Raw genomic sequence first — 15799 nt, 5'->3', positions numbered from 1 at the left:
TCATCTCTCCCCCTTCCTACCCATCCTTATCTGTCCCTCTCTCTGACTCTCTCTGTCTCTGTTACCAAAAAAAAAAAAAAAAATCAAACTAGGAAAATATTTGCAATATGACAGTGTTAAGTATCCTTAATATATAAAGTGTTCTTAGAAAACAATACAAAATTTGACCATCCCAATAGAAAAATATGCAATGTTTATAAATAGGCAATGATTATATAAAAAGATGCTCAGTTTCACTACTAATCAAAGAAATGCAATTTTTTTTTAGAAATGAGATTTATTTTTCCAACCTATAAGAATAGAAAAAATGTTTTTAAAGTTATAATGCATAGAGCAAGGGAAGGTGTGGGCAATGGGACCTCTCATATATGGGGTAGAGGGTAAACTGTTCTGTTCTAGGGGCAATCTGACCATGTATTTTGGGACTTTCAAATATACTCACACTTTGACTCAGCAATTTATTATTTTTTTAATTTTTCTTGTAGATATAGTCACAAAGATGTGTATTTTTGACATCGTTTTTCAGAACAGTGAAACACTGGAAATGCCCCAAATATTAGTACTGATAGCTTAATTGAATTATGATGCCTCCACACATTAAAAATAATGATGTAGATCTATATTTAATGACATGGAAACATATGCTGTTGAGAAAAATCAGATTAAATATAGTGTGCAAGATAGGGTACTATTTCAAAAAAATGGACCAGGAAAAATATCTGTAAGAAAGTATACTAAAATGTTAACAGTGACTCTTCTGAGTGATAAGACTTTTAAAGGTGGTTTTGTTTTCTTTTCAGCTTCTTTCTGTACATAAAGATTTCTTTTTGTAAATAAAATTATTTCCACTTTTTTGAAAAAGGAAGGAAAGCTATACTTTGTGTGTTGTGCCTAAGGTATTCGACATCCATACAACATATATGTGCTTTTCAAAAAAGGAGGGGGGGCATAGGTCTCATGCTCTACAACTTGTTCTAGCCTCACCTTTCCATTCAACAACCTGTCTCAGTTATACCGACTTCGTCTTCCCCAACAGGCAGGCGTGCCACCCTCATCCTTGCCAATACACTATGCTCTTTTTGACTTTGCTGAGTTTTGATGGATGATAATGACATCTCCTTGTAATTTTAATTTGCATTTTCCTCATTACAGGTAAGTTTGAACATCTTTTCATATATGTGAGAGCAATAGATTTTTCTGGGAACTTTATTCACATTTTTTGCCTATTTTCTTTTCTTTTCCCAGAGACAGAGAGTCAGAGAGAGGGATAGATAGGGACAGACAGACAGGAACAGAGAGAGATGTGAAGCATCAATCATCAGTTTTTTTATTGTGACACCTTAGTTGTTCATTGATTGCTTTCTCATATATATATGCCTTGACTGTGGGCCTTCAGCAGACTGAGTAACCCCTTGCTCGAGCCAGCGACCTTGGGTCCAAGTTGGTGAGCTTTTTCTTTTTTTGCTCAAACTAGATTAGCCCGCACTCAAGTTGGCAACCTCGTGGTCTCGAACCTGGGTCTTCCACATCCCAATCTGACGCTCTATCCACTGCGCCACCGCCTGCTCAGGCCCTTTGCCTATTTTCAATGGAACTTCTCAGTTTTTGATACTGATTTGTAGTAATTTTATATATAAGAAAAAAAGTAGGCATTTGTGTGCCATTTATAGTTGCAAATAGCTTTTCACAATTTGTCATTGTTGTTTTATCTTGTTTATGTTTTCTTTTTTCAGCTCAGATGTATGTTGTTTTCATAGAGTTGAAAAATATTTTGTTATTGTGTGGGCTCATGAGCACAGAGTGCTACCCTACTCAAAGATTTTCTATATATACATATAATTTATATATATAAATATATACTTTTTAAATACTCCATGTTTTCTTTATGGCTTCAGTTAACTTTCATGCACTTGCTCCATTAGTTTTATATAAAGAGTGAAATAGAAATCAATTCCCCCCAGATATGTCCTACATATTGAACAATTTGTCTTTTCCCCTCTGATCTGGAAAGAAATGCCATTTTATGACCTATTAAATTCCCATTTATGATCTGCTAAACTCAGGCCTATTTCTGAGTTCTTAATTCTGCACTGTCGCCCTGACTGAGTGCTCCGCAGTGCCTCTCCATTGTAATCATGTCTTCACAAAGGGCAGGGCTGACCGCTTTGCACGATTTCTCTTTAGGAGAATTTCCTGGCTATTCCTGCTTGATTATTTTTTCATATGAGCTTGAGAATAAGCTTATCTGATTTTGAGAAGAAAAGAAAACATTATCTAGTTCTTATCTAGACATTTAAGTGTAAAACATAATTTAAGAAGAATTAACATCTTTCTAGTACTGAGGATCACTACTGAGGATCCAATTGAAGAAGGAGGTTTTTCTTCTCGGTCTGGTGAGTTCTATTGTGTTCCTCAATGATGTTTTCAAATTCTTCCTCTGGACCTTGCCCTTTATGGCTATTACAATTGAGTTTTCTATTCCACTACATTTTAAACTTCTGGTTGTTTTATCTAGGGATGCTATTAATTTTCCATATTCATTTTGCCTCAGTAATCCTACAGATTTCTTACTATTTGCAATTTTTTTCCATTGATTCTCCTAGGTTTTCAAATTATGCAATCACATGGTATTACATTAACGACAATTTTACTTCCTGTTCTATGATTTGGTGCTTCATTTCTTCTTTCTCAAATTTAACTGCTTTAGTTAATTGCTTCTTAGTCTACTGGGAATCCTCCTATGGTTTTACCATTAAGCTAGATGATGGATTTGGTTTTTAAATAAATAGAAACAGAAAATTGATCAGAACACAAAATAGGTATTTTACAGAAGGGGAAATAAAAACGGCTCATGAATATATAAAAAGATGCTCAACCTTATGTAGAGTATTATTGGCCTGTCTTTTTAAAGACTAAAAGTTCAGATTTTTGTCCTTCTGTCCTTGGTGCAGTGCTTTTCTCATTGGATACTCTCTTTGTCCCACTGCCCGGCTATCTGTCCACTACAGGCGGATGTCTCCCAATCTACGGCTCCAGGCCTGGCCTTGCCCCAGAGCACCCAATCTGTGTACTCAGCAGCTTCCTAGATACCTGCCTGTAGGGAAACTCACTACAGAGCTGCGTCATGGCTCTAGCAGCAAAGGCGTCTGGGAAGTGCGGCACTCTCAGTGCTGTGGTCTCTGTGCCTCTGCAACCTCACGCTGAGCTCACTGCTCAGAAAGCCGGAATGCTTCCGCCCAAAGACAAACATCCTGCCCGAGAGGGCAGTTAATGGGTGTATTGAGTATAATAACTGCCTCATGGTATCTTTAACTTAGAAACGCATTGTTCTTTCTGGTGGACTTTGTGGCTACCCACCATATGGTTTTGCTATTAACCCCCTTTATGCTATGAACCTCCTATAAAAAGGGACCCTGTTCTGGGAGGGCTGTGGATTTTGCCCGGCCTGCCATCACAGGAAGCAGCTGCTTTGCCCGTGGATGTAAGTTCCTCTTATTAAAACACTTATGAATTTGGATAAGGCCTCATGTCAGTTCTTCAGAATCCACTCTGAATGTATAATTTTGGGGTTTCCTCCAACAACACCCCACTTGGGTTTTCCTGCAAACCTCTCAAATCAACACATTCAAAACTAAACCAATCATCTTGAGCGTCCAACCTCTGCCCCTCTTAGCAAGAGGAGCCCTCGTCTATCTGCCCACGTCTCCCAGTGAAGCCTCCTCTGTCTTCCTCGCCTGCCCGTCCATCACTTTTACCTTCTAAATATTTGTTCTGGTTTGTTTTCCCACCCTCACACTGTCCTGGTGCCAGGTTCTCACGTAGTCCTCACCCGGGTTGTTGAAATGGAGTCCTAAATGGATTTTTCATCTTTATTTCTGACTCTTTGAGACCCAGCTCCCAGAACTATTGCTGTCAAGGTGTATTTCAAAAAAAAAAAAACAAGTTCTGTCTGCCTTTCTTGGCTTACTCCTTTATTTTACTGGAGAACATTACTAATAATATCCCTAAATGGGGTGTTGCGTCCTTACCTATTTGAAAAAAGAGCCTTTATTATACCTTAATGTGTGATGATAATTTGTGTGGCTGTTGAATTCTGGGTTGAAATTATTTTCCCCCTGATTGTTGAGGGTCTGTTTTTTCTGCATTCTAGGGCTCAGCATTGCTGTGCAGAATTCTCATACCACTAGAATGTTCCCTGGGAGTGTCAAGTTTCTCTTTGAATGTTTTTGGTTATTCTCTTTGTCCCCAATATACCGAAAGTTTAGGTTGACATACACTGCTGTGGGTCTGTTTCTTTTTTAAGGTACACAAGGGGCTAATTTTTAAATTTTTATTTTGTTTACTGATTTTTAGAGAGAGAAGAAGAGAGAGAGAGAGAAACATCGATCTGTTCCTGTATGTGCCCTGACCAGGGATTGAACCAGCAACCTTTGCATATCAGGACAATGCTCTAACCAACCAAGCTATCCAGCCAGGGCTGCTGTGGGTCTATTTTTTATTCTTTGTCCTGAAGGGACTCTGTGAACTCAGGGTTGAGGATTTTTCTTTGTTACTGATTTGATAGTTCGCCCCCCCTCAGTGTTCTCTGTTCTCTTTTTCTAGTCCAGTTGGAACCTATCAAATTGATTATTTTAAATTTTCTATCATTTTTTCCATTGGTCTTGCTCTTCTGCTTTCTGGGGCATTTCTTTAACTTCATCTTCCAATTCTATCGAATGTTTATTTTCAACCTTATGTGAAATTTTCTTAATCTTAGCTTCAACTCTACAGATTTAATCATGGCAGACTATTTTTTAAAAAGTTTTATTTAGAAAACTGACAGCCTTTTACAAAATGTTTCATTTCCCAGTGGCACTGTCTCATCCTCCAAGTTTTCTGATTCAGTACTGTCCCTGCGGACACTAATTAGAGGTTGTGTTTGTTTTGTCTGAGTTCTTCTCTATTCCTTTCCTTACTTCCATGTTCTCGGGGGTCTTCTCTCTGTGTTGCCCTCGGTCTCATTATGTTGGAGACTCTCCTTGGGGGTGGATTGCCTTTGGCTATACCCATTCGTATATTAAAACCAGAAAAAGACATGGAAATGTCATTTGGGATCTGCGTGTCTGTGGATGGGGGTTTTCTCAGTGGCTGAGTTTGGGTTCTTGGTGGGAACTGATTGTTATGTGGGGACAATCACATGCTCATTTCCTGGGACCACTCATTTTTCCTGAGAAGAAAGCTTCAATCTCTGGTCAAGAGGTAGAGCCCTGGCTGTAAATATTTCATTTGGTAGTAGGGGTCGACTGTTATATAAGAGGACTTTCAAATAATCTCCTATTCTGGTACCAGATCTCATTCTCTCCTCCTGTCCCTTGGGGACCAGATCTCAGGGGTTCTCCATGGGCAGATAAGCCCCCTCTCCCCTACTTCCCCTGCACTGAGCACTAAGCTGATGCTTTCGCCAGTCTTCTACCTGACCGTTCCATACTTCCTCTTGTTCTTAGTTTTCTAGAATTTTGTATAAACCTCTCATCTACTGATGGCCTCTCTCCATCAATGTATGTTAACTTTTTAAAGATATCATCTTCTTCCTATAAGTCTAGCAGAGTCTTAGGACAGAAGGAAAATAAGAATATGGTCACCCTGACATTTCAGGTGACAATTTCACCACGGGCTGATCTTTCAGGGACAACAACTGTTCCTCAACCACCTCTGTGTCCCCAGAGCCAAGCAGAGTGAATGGCACAGGTCAGCAGTCTGAAAAATATCCACTAAATGAAATGACACCCACTGGACTCTCTGAATCCTTCATGCTTATACAGAGCCTGCTTGACCAGGACAACAAAGGGGCACAAAATTCACTCCACATTCAGAATGGTGAGGAGCCTGCAGACATTCTGTCTGGAGAGGATATGGCAGTGTGTTGGGGTGGAGGAGGGAGTGGATAAAGGATATAAATGGGGTTTCTGGCCACCTAAAATATCACAGAGATCTCAGGTAAAGGACTGACACTTTTGATGTGGCCTCAGAGGACATGAATAGGACGATGAGAGGTGAAAGATACTCAACGGGTCCTCATGTGCAGTCACTTTTCACCTCTCCGCTCAGCTAGCGCCCTGATGATCAAATGGGCTCCCTGGAGCGGTAATGAGTTCCCTGCCCTGGAAACATTCAGGCAGATCTGGACACCAGCTATTAGACTCACTGCAGGGAGAATTCAGCTCACTGGTTGAGAGATTAGAGCAGATTCTTTTTTAACTTGACTAGAGTTGAAGCACCCTCTTTATAGCAAATGTTTGATAATAGCCTCTTTATTAGGCTGAAATAAGATAGTAAAGCCTACTTTTTAAAAAAAAAACAACAACAATTTCCTAATTGATATCTAAAAATAAAGACGACATGCTTATAATATAGGAATATGTGTTACAACGTATATTCCTGAGCCACTGGGGATGGGGGAAAGAGAAAACGCGGGACCGTTCCCTTCCTGGCTGGCTGGATCTCTTCTCTCCCAGACCTCTCGTGTCCCCTGCGGCTGCTCAGCCCACTACTTCCTCCGGGTTTTAGTAGCTGACTTGGCCCAGCAAAGAGCCATAGTGAACACTGACAGGAAGTACATCAACATCCCTCCAGCTCTCCTGATGAATTCCTCTCTCGTCCCCTCCCAGGGCCTCTGAGATTCACTCTGTAGTTTTCTCTCCTTCTCATCTGTAACCACGTTGAGCTCTTTCCTCTCAGCTCAGAAATGGGCTCATCTTTTCCAACCTCGAAAGGAAACAGAAACCCCTTGGTCCTACCTCTCCTTCAAACGATTGCTCTGTCGCCCCCTCTCTCTTCCCACTAATGGTGGAGAGTTATCTTCTAGACTGTCTAGGTCCTCTTTCTCACTACCCATGACCCACTGCAAGCTGGTTCCTCCCACGATGCCACTGCAACCCTTGGGTCACAAATGACCTAATTATCAAATCTTGTCTTCACCCTTCATCTCCTAAATTCTCTGCATCCTCCTCCTCCATGAACTACGCTTTTCCCTGAATGTTCTTTTTGCTGTTCTGAGCCATTTTTCCTCAGTCTGTCTTTGCTAGATCCTTCCCAGCTCTCCACCGCCCCCCCACTTCCTTTCTCCTCCTCCATTCTGTTTAAATAGTCAGGCCCAGTGTTCTGTCTATCCCCCGCCCTCCCCACACGTCTCTAAATTATGTCACCCACTCCTATGGCTTCAACAAGCCTTGGAGGTTGACTCCCAGACAGCCAGCCTCCAATTCCCTCCTTAGCTCCGGTCCCAAACATACAGCACCTCTTGGCCTGTCCATACTTGCTCTCCCTCCTGGGTTCTTTGTCTCACTGAAGAATGATGCCACCTCAACCTCGTTGCCTAAACTGCGCGACGCAAGTCATGCCCAACTTCTCGCCCTCCCGCCCCACGAGCATTTTGCCCCCACATCCTGTGGGTCCTCTCTCAGACCATCTCCTGTTCATCCCTCGGCCATGCCCCTCATCATTAGGCCTCTTTCTAAGAGTCCCAGTTGGTCTCCATAGCCACCAGGTGCTCTTTATTTCAGTTCTTGCACTGAATCATCTTAATTCTCTTTGGAAGACCAATCTGAGTCATGACATCCTTCCCGGTCTTGCCCAAAGCCTCCACCGGCACCTCATAGTCCACAGTGAAAGCTGAGGCTCCTCAAAAGGACACAGAACAGCCTTCCCCATCCTACCTTCCCACCTCTACAGCCGCCATCCTGTGCCTCTGTGACCCCTGCACCGCCTGCCCTGCAGCAGGAGGCCTCTGCTCCCCAGACAGTGGAGGGCACTGTTCCCTGCACTCCCTAGTACAGTATGCACCTCACACTTCTATAGTTCTAAAACCCTTGGGTTCTGTCAGCCATGCTTGTGCCTCACCTTTAGCTGTATCATCCTTGAATAAGCAGAGCCTGGCATGGTGCTGGCACGTGCCAGTGCTCTGTGATTATCAGCGTGATGATCGGGTAAGTGAATGAGCAGCTGGGTTGATTTAAAAAGTATGCCGTCAATCTGCCTCTTCATCGCATAGTTCCCTAGGCCAAATTGTAACGTGCAAACCAATTACCTGGAAATCTTGTTCGAATGCAGATTCTAGTTCAAGAAGTCCTGGGTAGGGCCTTAGAGTGCATTTCCAACACGTTCCCAATAAGAATTTTTTTTTTCCCTCCCAATAAGATCTTGATGCCGCTGGTCTGCAGACCACACTAGAGGAGCTGATGGTTTCCAAACTTGGCTGAGTATTAGAATCACCTGGAGAGCTTTAAAAAAAGAAATCCTAATTCCCAGGGTGTACCTATACTAAATTAGAATGTCGGGGGGAAAGCCACGCAGCAGTATTTCTAAAGATTCCCAGATGACTTCAACATGCAGTAGAGTGGGGGAAGCCTTACCCTATGCTGTCTCTCACTTCATCAGTGGTGATACAGCCGGGGATGTTTGTAAGAATCACCTGGGGAGCTTTTAGCAAGTAATGATGCCTGGGCCCCGCCCAAATCAATTAAATCAGAGTCTTTGGGGGTTGGAACTACATGTTTTAAAGCTCCCGGATGATCCTAATATGCAGCCAGGGTTGATGGCCATTCTTTTCAGCCTCTGCCTCTAAGAAATGGCCTGAGAAATCGTCAGTCTTGGATACAGGGCAGGTGTGAAGTCAGACCCTCAGCCTGGCTCCCTAGTTATGCTCTATATAAGCTTGGAGAAGTGAATTTAGTCTCATCTCTAAAATGAGATGAACAATGCATCCCCTCCTTGCCCCCGGTTTTAGTGGAGTCTTCTGGAGAATTGGGGAAAGTGCCCACCCAGGAGCCTGTTCTCACCTCTCTAGCACATGATCACCACTTGTGTCCCCACCTATCGGGTTGGCTGCAGCTTCCCATCACCGGGGGAAGTCTCTATCGGGCATGGGCCCCCAGCTGCAGGCCCAGCCAGGGAGCAGCAGATGGTTCAGTAGCAGTCCAGGCCACCGGAGGGGAAGTCACAACGGCTTGCATTTGTAGGCAGACTGCGAGGTGAAATCAAACATAGCCCCTGCCAAGCAGTCTGGCCTACAGCCTGGACTCCGCCTGGTAGGCTGGTTGGCCCTAGCAGGGCAGGGCACCCCCGCTGTGCTACATACACACACACACACGCACACACGCACACGCACACGCACACACCCCACAGAGCTGCCACCTGACCCACAGCAAGGAGCCTGCGGGTTTGCACCACACTCCTCTCTTAGGAGCTGCCTCTGCAAATCTCTGCTGGTCCTGTGGGAAAGGCACAAAATGAACACAAAAACATACGTTCAAGTCCAACCTGCCAAGCCCAGCTGCATGAGCTTGGACTGGGTTTCCGTGGCCGCTGTTATTATTCTTTTCTATTTTATTAGCAAAATATATAAAATAGATTTATAAAAATGCCCTGAACCACACTGTCGCACTCCAGTCCCCGGAAGCAGCGGAAAGCCATGGCCTCATGGTTGGGGGCTGGTTCCAGGTTCTCGGTACCAGGGAAATCTTGAGATATTTCTCTTTAAAATCTTTCTGAGCTTATCTGAAAGTAAAATTTAGCTGGCATCCTGCATATTTACCTGTTAAGCCAGCAAACCCCCAGGAGGGGAAGGAAGGAGTCGCGAGGAGGAGCAAGCGCTCCCGTGGAGGAGGGCAGGGCCTGCCTGCCTCCGTGGGGTCTGAGCTATGGGCTTCGTGGCTTCCAGGTGACAACATTTTACAAACTTTTATGTCTCCAGCGCATCTTCTGGAAACATAGACTGCAAAGCCCAGCCAATTCCCTGAGGCAGGTAAGTTACTGTCCTGGCTTGACAGGAACAGAGATGTCCTCCCACCTCCTGCCTTCGAATGTCTCCCCCCTGCGTGGATGAAGCCTCGTGACCCACAGTTAGCATCCATAAGGTTCACAGCATAGCAGAGCAGAGAGCCCTCCAGGCCAGTCAGTCCACCGGTCACTGCTGAGCAGTCTGAGCCCAGAGGAAGACAAGTTTGCCCAAAGCCACACAGTGAGTGAGGACTGGGACTGGGGTTCAGGTCTCCCTAGCAGTCTGTTCAGCTCAACCCCATGCCGTGTCCCCACCCTGAGCATCACAATAGAAATGCCCATGACTTCATATACAAACCCACTCACCAGCTCCACAATCGGGGATCAAGAGGAGCCAAGGAGGCCGTAGGTTCTCTCTGGTTACAACCCAACTAGAAGCAAAGCTGCAGAGAATTCTGCCCTGAATGGGGAAACAGCTCCCTGGGGCATCTGGAGATGCCCTGGTGGCCTGGGGACAGCCCCGTTCACTGCGCCTGCCTCTAGACGTACCTGTGGCTTAAGTGTCCTCACCAGTGGACAGCACAGAGAGAGCGTGAGCTATGGCGTCAGGAGACCAGGCACGAAGCCTGATCTGATTGGTTTGGGCTAATTACCCAGCTCAGTCCCTCATGTGTGAAATGTAGCTATTTCCCAGGGTGTCGTGAACCCGCGATGAGAGTGGGCACAGGACCCGAGGCATTGAAGTATAAGTGCTGCCCTGACATCTTTGAGTCCCAAAGGCGAACTGTTGAGCTGTCCTGCTCTCTCTAGATAGATAGGCTCCCCACTGGGCTAATTCCCCTAACTGCTCCCCACCACCTGGTCTTCAACCTAATGGGTCACCACCCTGCCAGCCCAAGAAATCATTCAAACGAGCGAATCACAACCTCCCACGAGAATCAGGGGCACCCCGTCCTCTTGTCACGACGAAGCCTGTATCCACAGCCCCTGATGGCTCACGCTGCTCCTAATGCAGCTCCCGAGAGTCACCCCACGGGGCCCTGCACGGCACGTGGTGTCCTCTCCCAGGCTGTAAATGTACGTCACTAATAAATGGCTGCCAACCTCATCTGTCCATTCTCAGTTGTTGCATGTTCAACCATCTCATACTGTTTCGGGCAGGGGGGCGCTCTTCCACCCACAGAGTAAATAGGAAGTGGCTGGCATAGGGGGCTTATTAAAACTGTGAACTCTGGTGCTCAGACGAACATGTAAAATTCCTCCTGTATTCCTAAGTGGCAGTGCTGGGTGTCCATGCACACAGGGAGAGAGTGAGACCCTGGCAGTGGAAATTAGCCAGGTGGCATTTGGGAAGACAGCATTCTGGGGTCTTCTCAGACTCTGAGGGTTGATAGCCCCCACCTCCTGACATGCTTGTCTTCACTTTATCTCATCAAACTAGTTCCCGCCTGTGAGGGGTTGTTGGCCAGTGCTTTATATCTGCTCTCATGCTGTGCAGAGAAACGACTAGTCCAAGGTCACACAGACAGGAAAGGTAGAGCTGGGTCAATCCCTGCCCCCAGCCCACTGTCAGCACTGTGACCCACCAGCACTGTGACCCTCTGGGAAAGCAGAAACACTGCCTGTGGGGCCTGTTCCCCTATGCAGAGATGACACTTGCCCATTACACCTCTGTGAGGGCTGCAGAAAGCAAATATCGAACTTGGGCATGAGATTCATGTCCCCTGGGAGGCTCTGCATGGGGAAGAGACCACAGTGACCTTGTCCCAGCTCACTTAGATCTTGTCTCAGTTCTCATTGGGCCCAGGGGTCCCGCTGATAGACAGTGAGGTGATCTGGAGGCTTCTATATGATTCTTTGCAGGTGGGAATACCCTGAGCTTCTTGGTCCTAAAAGTAAACTTCACGATTATTTCCATTTAGCTTTCCTGTCATTGTTTGGGGAGAGGGGGGGGGCCTGCCTGCTGGAGACCTGAGCTGGGGGTTATAGCTGCGTGACTTTAGCCAGCCCAGAGCTGTTCCTCACACATGCTTCCCGTAGGCACCTCTCTGATAGCAGTGAGTCCCTATTTCTGAAAGATGGGGCTTTCGTCTACAGAAAGAAATTGAGACCCTGGCCAGGAGGCAGTAAAGTTACCACTGGACATGGGGTCAGCATTTTCCATGCCCCAAATTACTCTTAGCTTCTCAGGAACTCAGAGATATTTTAGGAGCCAGCTCTCCTGGCCATCTCTGATTTCAGATGCTCATGCAAGGCACAGGCACCCTCAGAACAAGTAGACTCTTAAGGTATGGGGACCATCTCTGCTTCAGCTAACCCCCATTAAGCAGATGGAGAAAATGAGGCTCATTTAAAGACTTGCTTAAGCAATCAGCATGGAACCGAAGGGAGAATTTGACCCCTGTGCTGAAAGCGGGTGCTGAGTCAGTCCAGCTCTCCGCTGAGCACCTGACCCAGAGGAGTGGAACCAGTAGCTCTTCTGGCCTGTGGTGCCTGTGGTCACCATGGACAACCTCAGCGATCTGGGCTCTCCCCCATCACCGGTGCAATGTCACACACAGGCTTCCTGCATGATGGGGCCCCTCACCTTCCCTGGGGCTCCTCCCCAGATCCCTGCTCTGCACAACCAGAGGAGAAGCCAGGCTCTACCGGGAAAACATCCTTCTATCCATCTGACCTTGGCCAGCCGTCCCCTGAAGCCACAGACAGATGTTACCCAGATGAGCACGGAAGGAGGCCAGGGAGCCAGGGAAACTTGGAAAGTAGCCAGGAGTGGCTAGGCAGATGGTGGCAGCTTTGCTGCTCCCCGAGGACCACATTTTGGCGTGAACACCCTGGGGGCCACTGTCCTTTAGTGGAAGACATATCTCCTTGCTATTTGCATATTTTGCCCACACTGCCACCTCCTTAACCGAGTTACACACAGCTCTGTCATGAAAATTAGTTCCTTTGAGAGAACAACGATTTCCTAACTCCCCTTGAGACTTGTGGAAACTCAGGATGTCACAGGATGAGAAGGAAGTGTCGCCAGACTGTGGTGACTGTCTGTCTTTAACCTTGTCGCCAGCTTGGGAGCTTTTTCTCCCCTTTTTCTGATAGCTCAGCAGCAAGCAGAACAATGAATGGCTTTTATGAAGAAAAAGCCATTTCCTGCAGGCTGAGACTATGCATGCCTCATTCCAGGTCCCAGTGCCTCTGTGAAGAGGCGACCTCCTCAAGCCCAAGCCTGCTCTAGTGCTATGAGCTCAGTAAGACAAAGATAACACCTGACTTGGCCCCTGGGTCAGCTATGACAAGCTGGCCGGATCTTGGCTGCTTGAGAATATCTAAAGAGGGTGTTCTGATTCCCAGGGAGGGAAAGGGGTTCATGGTCTCCAGTTTGCCCAAGGCTCTGAAACAAGGTAGGGCAGGATGGCAAGAGGTGACTTCTCCTGGCTTCCCTCAGCTGGGGCATCTTGCAGATCCTTTCTGCTTTTCCTAGAGGACCTGGGATGACAGTGAGGAGACACCTGAGCAAGGTGTCTGGAACAATATTCCAGCACCATCTCTGAAGCTCACATCCGCGAAAGGAATCCAGGAATGGAGAGAGACACAAATTTGTTATTCTCCTGGATTCTACTGGGGGTGGGCTGGGGGAGGGGACTATCTCAGAGGTCTCTGTATGACCACAGTCTGGTGGGTTACCATAAAATTACTTCCGGGGGCCTCTTTGGCAGTCCCAGGCACAGCTCTGGTGAGAACTCATGCAGACATCACCACCCCATCGAGAGCCATATAAGTCGAACCCTCTCTGACTGTTGAGGGTGGTGGGGAGGTGGGCAGGATTCACCCCACCCCTCCCTCTTCACCAGGTGTGGCCTGAATTTAGGAAAAGAGGAAAGGGCGGGGTTGTGATAATGAACTGAGGTGGAAAGGGGAGCTGTGGCAGGGACTTAGCAGCCTCTCTTCAGGGTCACCCCTTGAGGGAAGCCAGGTTCCGATGTCCGCCAGTCAGCATCAGAGATTTCCAGGCTACCAGATGGGAAGGCAGGGACGTGTGTGTGTGTGTGTGTGTGTGTGTGTGTGTGTGTGTGTGTGTGTGTGTCTTCGTTCTAGGGTCAGGGTTAGAAGGAGGCCTGGCAGCTGGCAGGGAATGCTCACTCCCAGGCCCAGAGGGGGCGCAGGGCAGGCATGGAGCTGTCCAGACCCTGGTGCTGAAAACGCAGAGCCGCAGAGGAGCAGGTGAGAGCAATCAGAGGAGTCTGAGCCTTTGCCCTGGGAGCGAGGGGGCGGATGGAAAGGGATTCCCTTCTACTCACGTTCCAAGGAGGGAAGGGCACATGCGAGTCGGGGAGGAAAGGCAGATTGAGGTTTTGAGAGGTATGCACCTGCCTGAAGCTGCAGCCAGTGTGCGAAAGCAGGCCACCACCCAGCTAGGGGTAGGCTGCAATCTGGGCCAGCAGTGAGAGATGAACAGGGAAAGGACTCTGGGCCTGGGCGAGTACTCTGCTTCAAGTCACGGAGGGGCTCAAGAGGTGTTCTCAACCGCACAGCAGACTTCCGTGAGCACATAAATAAACACCCATGGACACACGGGGTGAGCTTCCAGAACAGGCACACATCAAGCACATCAAGCTAGTTCCAAACACGCTGTCTGCACAGAAGCACCGGTTTCTCCCACGGGTTGCTGAGGCTCCCACGCCAGTCTCGCATCCCCAAGGCCAATCAGGCCTAGACATCCCCCCCCCCCATTTAGCTTCCCTGCCTCCGATGGCGACTCCAAAGGAAGTACAGCCCGCGGGAAGCCCCAGCTCCAGTCTGCGACCCGCGAAGGTTCTAGAGAGGAGCAGATAGGCAGCTCTTTGTGGGGGGAGGGGGAACAGAGAGGCAGAAGGGATAGGTCTCAACCACCATTTCTCGTTCCCCCAAACTCCCAGTTATGGTGCCTGAATGCGAAAGGAGTGTGGCCAGGACTGAATGTGAGTGTCTCCTTCCCCCATGCTGGGGACACCCTGAGGACCTGAGCGTACCTGTGCGTGGGAGGCCCCACGTGGAGCCCCCTCAGCGAGTCCGGACCTGTTGGCTCATCTGGCTCTCCCAGGATAAAGGTGGGGTAGGAGTAGGGGTTACCCCGCTTGCCCTCCATTCCACCTCATGTCCGTGGACAACGGAAGAACTCCGTCCCGGGCGGCGGGAAGTTACCTGGGTCCGGGCGCTGGGAAGGTGCACCTCTGGTCCCCGGGCCTTGCCGGGGTTCCTGCGCCCCTGCACCCGCCGCCCCCCGGCACCTCGCCCGCGCCCTCCCGCGCGTAGACTGCGCCGAGGCTGAAAGCCGGGAGCCTGCCCGCCCTCCCGGAGAGTCTGCTGCTGACCTGCATTGACGTCATTGCGTCATTAGGTTTCCCCTGGAAACACTGGAGCTCCTAAAATAGTAACACATTAATTCAGGCAGGGGGAGCAGGGAGAGACTGTTTGTAACCCTGCAGCTAACTCGGTGCGCGTGAGCCAGCGCGCAACGGCCCCCACCCCTGCCGAGGGCAGTGTCGATCGCGCTCGCTCGCCTACTATTTTGAGAACAAAGGAAGGCAAAATATAGATCCCCGAAGAAAGGTTACGGGGGACGCCGAGACACTCTCGCCTTGCACACGCGCGCGCGCACACGCGCACACACACTTGCTTATGCACACCTTACCTGTGCCTGCCTACCCTCGGGCAGACGTTCCCTGCATTTGGGCTCTTTCAGGGACCTGATGGGGTGTGTGTGCCCAGATCCTCGGGGCACAAGGACAGGTCCAGGTCAGGCCCTCGTGCCCTGCTGGAGTTGACGGCCGAACCTACTCCCACTCCCCCGCCCAACCTACCCTCCGCCCCCACGCGCCTATCCCACCCAACCATGCGAACCCTAGCAGAGAGGGCTCTTTTCCCAGGCGGCAGGCACACCTTGCGCTTTGTCTTGCGGCCGCGTCCGGACCCGGGTGTGGGGAAGCCCTGCAGGGATCCAGCCGGCCAGCGGCTGCCGCGGGCCGGGGGGTAGGAGGGGGGATGGCGCTGGGCCAGGTCACAC

Source organism: Saccopteryx leptura, chromosome 2 (assembly GCF_036850995.1).
Source record: "Saccopteryx leptura isolate mSacLep1 chromosome 2, mSacLep1_pri_phased_curated, whole genome shotgun sequence".
Taxonomy (NCBI): domain Eukaryota; kingdom Metazoa; phylum Chordata; class Mammalia; order Chiroptera; family Emballonuridae; genus Saccopteryx; species Saccopteryx leptura.
Note: the sequence above shows the minus strand (reverse complement) of the source record.